The sequence below is a fragment of the Chenopodium album genome, chromosome 3, assembly GCF_948465745.1.
Source record: "Chenopodium album chromosome 3, dcCheAlbu1.1, whole genome shotgun sequence".
Taxonomy (NCBI): Eukaryota; Viridiplantae; Streptophyta; class Magnoliopsida; order Caryophyllales; family Amaranthaceae; genus Chenopodium; species Chenopodium album.
Window position 1 is genome coordinate 82,940,830 of NC_137836.1, and position 10,610 is coordinate 82,951,439.

The window sequence follows — 10,610 nt, forward strand, 5'->3', positions numbered from 1 at the left end:
CTCGATTCCAAACCCGTTTTAGTAAGAGAAAACCCAAATCTGACCCAACCCAGCCCAAATGACCCAAAATAGAACTGATTTTGACCCATTTATCATAATTTGTAATGATCCTAGCCATCCAAACCACTTGAACCAAACAACCCGAAATTTGACCTGAAGTCGACCCGTTGACCAGAATTGACTGGTCTAATATAAATAGAGTTTACCCAATTAAATAATATACATGGGCAGCCACATGGTGTGACCACTTTACATACGTAATTAACATAAGACAAATGAGGTTACTTGTAATGCGCTATAGATGAGAGTCAATCCAATGGAAAAGTGAGGTTATACATATAAACAAATGGAATTACTATTGTAATAGTTAAAACAAAATATAACAGGGGTTACTCGAATAATATGCATGGCTAGCCACGTGGTGTGGCCACTTTACATGCATATAATTAACATAAGACAAATGAGGTTACACATATAAACAAATGAAATTACTATTGTAAGAGTTAAAACAAAATATAATAGGAGTTACCCAAATAATATACATGGCCAGCCACATGGCATGACCACTTTACATGCATATAATTAACATAAGGAAAATTAAATGAGGTTACTTGAATAGGTTGTATAAACGATAGTCAATCCAACAGAAAAATAAGGTTACACAGATAAACAAATGGAATTATTCTTGTAATAGTTAAAACAAAATATAACAGGGGTTACCCGAATAATATATATGGCTAGCCATATGGTGTGACCACTTTACATGCATATAATTAACATAAGACAAATGAGGTTACACATATAAACAAATGGAATTACTATTTTAAGAGTTAAAACAAAATATAACAGGAGTTACCCGAATAATATACATGGCCAGCCACATGGCATGACCACTTTACATGCATATAATTAACATAAGGCAAATGAGGTTACTTGTGTTGGTTGTATAAACGAGAGTCAATCCTACGGAAAAATGAGATTACACATATAAACAAATGGAATTATTCTTGTAATAGTTAAAACAAAATGTAAAAGGTTACCCGAATGAACAAATGAGATTACTCTTTTTTTATTTTTTTTCAATTTATGTTACTTTTATAAAGAGTTACTTGTATCGACAAAATAAGGTTACTCGTATAAATGAATAAGTATTATTCTTATTATAAACAAATGTGGCTACACACATAACTTGCTGTTTATTTTTTTTTTTAACGAAGTATGTTGTTAAATAAAAAAATAAAAAATTATCTACTTGTATCATTATTTGGTGAATTTTGAAGGGTTTTTTTTTTTTGTTTTTAAAAAAAAATATTACTTGTGAGTGTCTCACTTAGAAAAAGAAAAGGGATGGCATCACTCCGTAAAGTAGAATAGTTATTCCTACTAATTACTATGGATATGCATCATTAATTGGTTTAGTATGGATCTCTTTGGGCCTTGTTTATGGACCAAATCCTCCTCCTTTGTTTAGGTTGTCCATCTTTAATTGCTACTAGATAGAGATTAACACATGGTCCCACTTATAAGTGTGTCTATATTTATTATGCTTTTTTTTTTTTCAAACAATTTTTAAATAAGATTTTACTCTGTACTAATTAATTTTCTCCATGCATGATTCTAATTTTTAACCATCATTCTCTTTTCTCAAGCATTACATTAAAACATTGTCCCTCATTTTTTAAAAAAACAATTTTAAAACCAGATTCCACCAATTAAATTTCTCCATCGGCTTAAAAAAAAAAAAAAAAAAAAGATTTCTCCATGCATGATTATAAATTTTAATCATAATTCTCTTTTCCCAAACACTACATTAATACATTCCACATATAAATTTGTCTTTTTTTTTTTTTGAAAAGTTAAACTAATTATTAGTACATATATATTTTTTTTTTCCCAATGGAGTAGTACGTATCTTATCGATTCATTTGCATACAAATGGTTTGAGCCAATTTGATATAGCTTGCAATAAATATCAAGATACTTAATACACCCAAATCATGTATGATACTTTCCACACACAAATCAATCGAATTAAGTACTCCAATAATGCATATGAACACATCTCTTTTACATGATATTCTACCTTATATGGCAAATACTGCAAATCCTTACATTCTTTGTACCATATCAATAATATCATACACCCCGGCCGATATTATCCCTCATTTCCTTAGAAAACATTAATAGTTCCGTAGTATTAATAACCGTTATGAGCTCAGCATCTCTCATAGACATAAAATCAACGTGACTAATACATAAATGCTAAAGCAAAATAAATATTACTAGCATAAAGTGTAACTGAGAACTGTAAGAAACAAACACTCACTTGAACGAGAAGAAAATGGATGAACAAAAATGTTCATGGGATGATATCGTGGTTGAAAATCAGAATAATCAAGTGTGGCCTGATTGGCTTCCAAATGATTGGTGCATTCATCGCGACATCAGCACTCCAGAAAATCGTATGGTATCATTTCTCTTTATTTATTTAATTTGTAATTTACTCTGTATTGTTTTTACTCTTAGATTTAATTTTTTGTTAAATTTTCTCATTTTTCATGCATAAAAAACTAATCTTTCTGTGTCTACACCGGCCATTAAAAAAAAAAGACTGTTAATTTTATTAATTTAAAGTTGTTGATATTAAATAATTGTATTTGTATGTAAAGAAGACATTTTTTTAATTGTTGAGATATATCTTGATTATAATTTTTGTTTTATACCATTAAAAAAATTACAATTTTATTTTATAGATGTTGATATTAATTAATTCATTTGTATATTATAAGATTCAAAGCCATTAAACAAGTTTATCTACGTACTCTGATTAATTCTCAGAAATTTTTGTTTTGTTAGTCTAAATACCCTGAATTTTTAGGATGTATGTAGATTACATTTGAGAATTTATAGGCCTTTACTGAAAATTGGTATTTCTGATGAAACCAAATTAGAATTCTAAGGATTAAGGACCTTTTTAGCTAGCCAAACCCCATCACCAAGCTAAGAATCTCAAATTTGTGCTAGAATATGGATCAAACATAAATAGCCGTTAAATTCATACCCGTATATAGATTGGATATGTACAACGACACTTATTAAATTTTATTTAAAAAAAGGCGCGTAAAGTGCTTTTATTTAATTTTGGAGCCATTTGTTATTATACGCCTTCTGGTATCCTTATTTGCTTCAATCAAATCTTTCGGTAATTGTTTTAAATTTAATCACGCCTTTTTTGGTAGTCTTACTCAAATCCAAAAGGAAAAAGTTTTCACTCCATGGAGGAGGTTGTTCAATACCTAGCCAAAGAAGCAATGAAACCGGTGCCCAGGCAAACCAAGAGGAAACTTAATGGTAATAACATATTTTATTTAGTAATTAATTTGTATAATTAGAGGAATTACTCTAAATAATAATGACATTTTTAATTAATGTAGCTTTAATTAATTATAGTGGCTTGATGTTTTTCCATGAATTTTAATTGACAGATAAAGTTGAAGAACAGATACCTGTAGAAGAAAATGAAACACCAATTAATGTCAATCCACCGCAAGACTGGCCTAATTGGCTGCCACAAGACTGGTACATCGAGCAAAGTTGTGCAAACCCAACTAATGTGGTAATTATTTTTATTTGTCCAATTCAATAATTTGTCATTTTTTAGCTAATTATTTTTTTCTAATCAATGCAAACATTGTAGATTAAGCGTAACTTTCAGGGAAAAATCAATTATTTATGAAATAATAAGATAGAAAAAATATTACTACGAGAAATATATAATCAGTGTAATAAGGAAAATAAACAATCACTTTGAATTGTTGATTAATTGGTAAAAATAGTTTGTTTATATGGACCGTTCCTTTTATCTGAAATTTATCAAAAGTTATCTAAAATTAAAAATATGGATTTGTGCTTGACTAAGATAAATTTGTATACAATGTAAATTACAGTCTGCACAATTAACTTTTTTTTTCATCACAATTAATTCAAATTTATTAAATTGTTTCCTCTCATTTCTATGATAATTATGTACTAATCTATGCCAAGTAATGATTTAATTGGATGATTGTATGTGATTGTGCAGTTTTACTGTAGTCCTAAATGGAAGAGGTTTCAATCCAAGGAAGAGGTTCTTCATCATCTCGATATCGAGGAGAAGAAAAAGAAGAAATCAAGGATTGGATGAAGAAGGTTAGTTTCAAAGTCTAGTAACTATTGTTATATTGTATGCTTCGTATACTTTTCTTATACTTTACATGGAGTTTATCATTAGGTAATCATTTTTTGTAATTTTTTTCAGGGGAGGTGTATTGTTTACCAGCAGACAGCAGTACGATGATGCAGGCAGAAATTAAACTGTGAGATTACATACAAGAATAGGGGGGTTTTTTTTTATTTGTAAGACTATGTGTTGGTTGTTTTAAGCAGTTTTTGGACATGATTAAAAAAAATTATTGAAACTGTGATTTAAGATGTGTGTAATTTTATTTTATTTTCATGAGAAAACAAATCAAAGTTTTATATGCCTGTTTATCATGAGATTTTTGTTTTTTATTGTGCATGTGTAATATATCTCATAGAGCCAAAAATAACAGTGTTGTTGACAAAATCATGATATACTTTTCATGATCATAGATGCATGGAAAAAGAAATGTGTGATTTTAAGGTTTTATTCATTTGATCTCTAGGATTGAGACTCTTAAAATTATACACCTAGCTAGCCAATTAAATTATATATATATATATATATATATATATATATATATATATATATATATATATATATATATATATATATATATATATATATATATATATATATATTATAGTATATACATCAAAACGAGAAAATCTATCTAATATAACCTATGGAGTAAATGGAAATCTATCAAACTATTCATAATATAATAAGCTATAAAATTAGTGTTTCATTTTTTGCACCTAAGCTATATAGTACAATGACAATCATCTAGAATGATATGAGAAAAGAATAAGCCATATTTTTTCCTAGCTACTACTCTAATTAGTGGGAAGATGTCTTAATAAGGATTTTATTTTTACATGAAAAAATTAAATGTGTTGATGAATTGAAATGGATAGCCTCAACTCATAGACTTTATGTTATGTTTATTAGCACATTTCAAACCTTAAATTATGAGGTGATGAAAATTAAATTTAGGGCACCTTAAGTAATAATTAGAGTTATTTGGCAAGCACCTTATAGAAGTATATATATTTTAAGGTGATGAAAAGACGTAATTTATTTATAATTTATTTGAGGTTGTACTCTAAATGTCATCTCAAATTTAGGTATTGAAAATTTATATATTCCATCGTCTGGAAGAATTAATTATAACAAACATTCCTACAAGTAGCTACCTTATCATTTATTAAACACCTTCTCGTTTTCATCTAGTCCCTTTATTATTATTATTATTATTATTATTATTATTATTATTATTATTATTATTATTATTATTATTATATATATATATATATATATATATATATATATATATATATATATATATATATATATATATATATATTATTTGGCTTATCTTATTATTGATGAGATGAACTTATGTTGAACTTATTTGTCCCAAATAAACTTAGGCTTAGGTAGATCCACTAATTAATTTTTGATGAATATAACTTAATCATTATTACTAAACTTGACTTCATATTGTTGAAATTATTATTTTTGTTGAACTTAACTTATTATAGTTGTTTTCGCAATTTAAATGATTCTTGCATCATTCATACTTCCTATATATGTTCTTTTTTAGTTGCAACATCTTAACTTTTGCGCTTGTCAATGTATAATTTCAACTCTTTATTGTATCTCTAATTGTAAATATAGGTAAAATAATATAACACTTTGATATTGTGAAAATGTAAATCTAGACGAATTTAACAAGATCCTACCTTCCCACATGAGCATGGTTACATTTTGCCCACTAGATAAAATAGTGCATGCCATTTTCTAAACGTTGCAACTAAAACTAAATGGTGGAAGTATGATTCTTTCACCAAACAAGGATTTCAACGATCACCATTGATATAGAAATAATCAACCTTATTATTATTGCCCATCATATTTATCAACGTGGCTCAATTTTAGAGGTTTTTCCACAACAAAATATCTTGACCAAAGTGGACAGAAAAATCATATAACGCATACAGTTACAAGCTAGATAACGAGCAATTCCTGCTTGTGCTCTTATAATTCAGCCAAGCAAATTTTGAAATAAAAAAACCTCAGGAGGTCAAAATTCTTAGTTTTAAGGTTGTCATTTTCTTTTTCAAAATCGAGATAATATTTTAGGAATCCTCGCACCGCCCTTTACTTTCTTCTTCTTTAGTTTTTAATCTACCAGGGAAAGGAAACAATTCGTAGGTAGAGGAATTGAAAAGAAGCGCTCAAATTTTGATTTTCCATCCAGTTCAAGAGAAGAATTGGCTTATCCTGGTGAAAGAAAATTTAATCCCTCCATTTTTCAATTTAAAATCCATAGTGGTTCTTTTTTAAGTAATTTATGTTTTATATATAAAAAAAAAGACACAATTTTACAAGTTTATTTGCGAGTGATTTTGCTTGTGATCTCGAGAGGTGTAAAGATTTTTGCTTATTTGAATTGATCTAAACTAATATGTTCTGATATGACCTGATCTAATCTAGTTTGATTTAATCAGATCTGAATGTCTAATTTGACCAAATTTTTAAAAGGATAATCTAAAATATTTTAAGTTTAAATTTGTTAGATTCGTAATAATGTATATTTTATTAGTACGTAATTTTTTTTAATTTTTTAATTACAGAATTAAAGATATTTAGCAATAAAAAAACACACATAAAACGATAAAGTATGTCAAATTTTATTTTTCTGATCTAGTTTGAACTTATTTTTTCTAATCTGACGTGAAATAAATTAAAATAAAGTGCAGTAAACATGGAACGAGTCTTATATTTTCCTTTTTCAATTCTAAGATATTATTTTAGTAGTCATTGTATCATTTAATTTATTTCATGATGTACTTATACAATTTTATTTGCATGCAGTTTTGGAGAAGGAAGGTTACGAAGACACATATCATATATAAAGAAATTAGAGGTAAGAAATTAAAGCCGGAAATATGAATTTTCATTTTCTTTTTAGATCAATAAATTGTGGAATCAATTGGTTTATTTGAGAGATGGAAAAAAGTTTACCCCTTCATTTTTCTTCCCTTCTATGACCATGTTTGATAAAAGAAAATAGTTTTTTTGATAATTCAAAATACACGTACTGTTACAATTTATTTGGATAATGATGATACTGGAGGGGAAGGGAAGGAACAAGAATTCAGGGGATGGATTCATAGTAGTAAACTTGTGTTTTCACTTCAAATCTATCCAACTTTTTTGAAACAACCTTTTTTAAAACGGTTTGATTATTTATGGAAAAAGATATATGCAGCCCTAAGGGCTGCATATAAAAAGCTAAAAGTGCAAAGAATAAACATAAAATTAACATTTATTACATCGATTTACTCGTGAATTGTTGATAAATTCCCAACTTAATACTAAAAAAGGAAGTATATTAAATGCTTATATAGCATTACCCATTATTTATTATAAGAGAAACAAGATCCCTCAAATTCCTCTTTCTTGTCTGCTTTTCTTCCCCCCTAATTAATATCAAATTAAAAGAAACAAGATCCATCATCCTCTTACGCTTTTTTTTTTCCCTCTTCATAACACGTTGTTAGTGCTCTTACATTCTTACTAGTCGTTAGTACATAATTAATGACACAGAATTATTGATGCTAATATGACGCAATTGCTAAGATAATCACTTTTAATGTGGTGGTAAACTCTTTACCACCTCATTAACAGTGGTGATGTAACTAACTTGATTTGAACATACATGAATTATGCTGCTGCAATTTAATTTATTTCCTTGTTATTGTTCATTTATTGCAATACAAAATCAAAATCATGATTCTTTATTTATGACATTGGTGCATTAATTTGATATCATATTATAGGCGATATGTTACCATATTATATGATATGTTACCATATATTATGTTATTATATGTTAGTTACCATATTTTATATTATTATATTAGTTACCATATTTTATATTATTATGTTAAGTACCATTATTTTGACATGTTACTATATCAATTTGATATTATTGCTAGGAGGTTAATTAACGAAAATTTATTATTCATGCACTGTATGTTTACCATATAGGCTGAACTCAAGTTTAATTTTGTTGTGAGAATGAATAACTCAAGAAAAAACGATGTAGTTTAAAAATGGATGTAGGAGTAGTATAGTGAATTTGATTTTTAATTTATATTTATAGAGAGAAATTGGTAGTTTAGCTACATACTTAAAAGCCGATATATAACACATTTATTTGAACTTATTAAATTTTTTTTAAGTCAATGGAAAGTGTTGTAAGGTAAAGGTGCATTCAATTCAATTGATAATCACTTACTTGAACTTATTAAACCTTATCTATATCAAAACTTATTTTAGTTGTAATTTGTACTTGGGTAATCTTTATTAGAACTTATTCTTCTTAACAATTTGTACTTGGGTAATCTTTATTAGAACTTATTCTTCTTAACATAACTTATTATACCTAATTAGTGTAAATTAGGTGAATTGAATAGGCTCTTATAGCTTGATATGGTAGTCAACCAATGAACCTAAATAACCCTTTCAACTATATACTAAACTTAAATTAATAATAACTTCCAAAAAAAAAAAACATTTAACCAAAACTAGTTAGTTCTTTTTCTATATATATATATATATATATATATATATATATATATATATATATATATATATCAACTTCCAATCCATTTTTTTTATGTTTTCTATGAAATTGATAACATTTTTCTACTTCTACATCCTTACACCACTATAAAATTCATTACAAAATTTAATCTTTCTTTTATTTAGTTTGTTTCTCAAAATATTATTCCACACACCACACATTTAATCAAATTCTCTCCTCCCAAGAAAAATTCTTTCATCATTATTCATTACATTGTTAAGGATGAATAATAATAATGATGGTGATGGTAAAAGTTCATTTTTTGATGAACATGAAAACATGTCTGATTTTGAACCATTTACTTTTGATGATCCAGATATAATTATAAACGACGACTTTATAGTTTATTTGGCGCGAGATATTCGACTTGCATTTTATGCTGCAAATCCAGGTGCTTCTACAACAAAGAAAGCATCAGAAACTGACTCTTTTTGCAATTTTGAAACTTTAGATAGTATCAAGTGTGAAATCATGATGCAAAGAGGTTCAAGCTCAACCACCATCCCAGCCGCAACCCAAAAAACTACACCGCCTATATCAAATGTGCCGATTGCAAACCCTAACCCGGTTCAGCAAGCCCCTAATCCCATCCAAATTCAATTGAATGAACCCTATGTAAGCACATTCCTACCCATGGACTCATCCTTGTCCCAACCAAATAGGACCGCTGTTGTAAACCCAATAACCCTCCCAATCCAAGTTGCGCCCATGCAACCAATTTCAAACCCCGTCTCATCTTTTCAGGTTGTCACACCCATTGAAATGAATGCGACTGTTACAAACGCCAACCTGATTTCAGCCCATGCTATAGCTAGCACCAGCTTATCAACCAAATCATATTAATAATCCTTATGCAAATTTGTGTTGGCAAGTCAGACAAGAAGCAACCTTTGTTAATGAGCCCGCTACAAACATATGCCTTTCAACTTCTATTCAAGATGCCCCTCCTATTGCAGCCCCCATTGATATACTTCCTCGTCGTCGTCGTGGACGCAAAGAGCATCACACTGGTCTGCCGGACTCTTGGGTTGTCACGCAAACCACAAGGAAAAGTGGAAAGACTAAGGGAGTTGTTGACAAGGTTTATACAAAAAACTAATAAAAATTAAAACATTTCATTTTATATAATTATTTTAGTACTGTGTAGTAATTAAACTTGTATATTTATAATGTGATGCAGACGTACAGAAGCCCAGATGGCAAGTATTTCCGATCTTGGAAGACGGCAATAGCTCACTACCGGAACACTGATGGGAAAGATGATAAGGTATACACTCCTTTATATATCTATAATTCTATACATACATATTAATGATAATTGTATAGCCATCCTTATTTTATAGTATTCGGCGTAAGATGATCAAAATCTAATTTTTGATTAATTATAACACACGACTTGCTAAACAACTAATTAGATAGTGTATTAATATCATGTGAAATTTTAAATGCCTATCTGGTAAATATATGTTATACGTACATTTATTATAGATCAAAAATTGATGCACGTGCATAGTTGTTACGTGATAAAGAAGTGATAAAAAAACTAATCGCATATATAATTATACTAACTTATATGTTTATATTATGACCTTTAATTTACAGGGAGAAGGAGGCTCATCAAGTGGAGGCCAAGTGGCGGCTTAAAGACGTCGCGTCTTTAATCATTTACAATGGTAATTTATGTGGAGTCAATGGAGGTAGAGAGAAACATATGGGCAATACAATAATGAAGAATGATATTTATGTTTATTAGTATCAATTTCTTTCATGATC

The 10,610-nt window shown here is 28.5% G+C and overlaps 1 long non-coding RNA gene across 1 annotated transcript; it reads left to right on the plus strand.

Moving 5' to 3' along the window:
* Positions 1 to 2,350: 2,350 nt before the first annotated feature.
* LOC145620284 (uncharacterized) lies at positions 2,351 to 3,524 on the plus strand. The gene is made up of 3 exons (XR_014108194.1): positions 2,351 to 2,467; positions 3,240 to 3,351; positions 3,486 to 3,524. It is a non-coding gene; the product is annotated as an uncharacterized LOC145620284 (long non-coding RNA).
* The last annotated feature ends 7,086 nt before the right edge of the window (positions 3,525 to 10,610 follow it).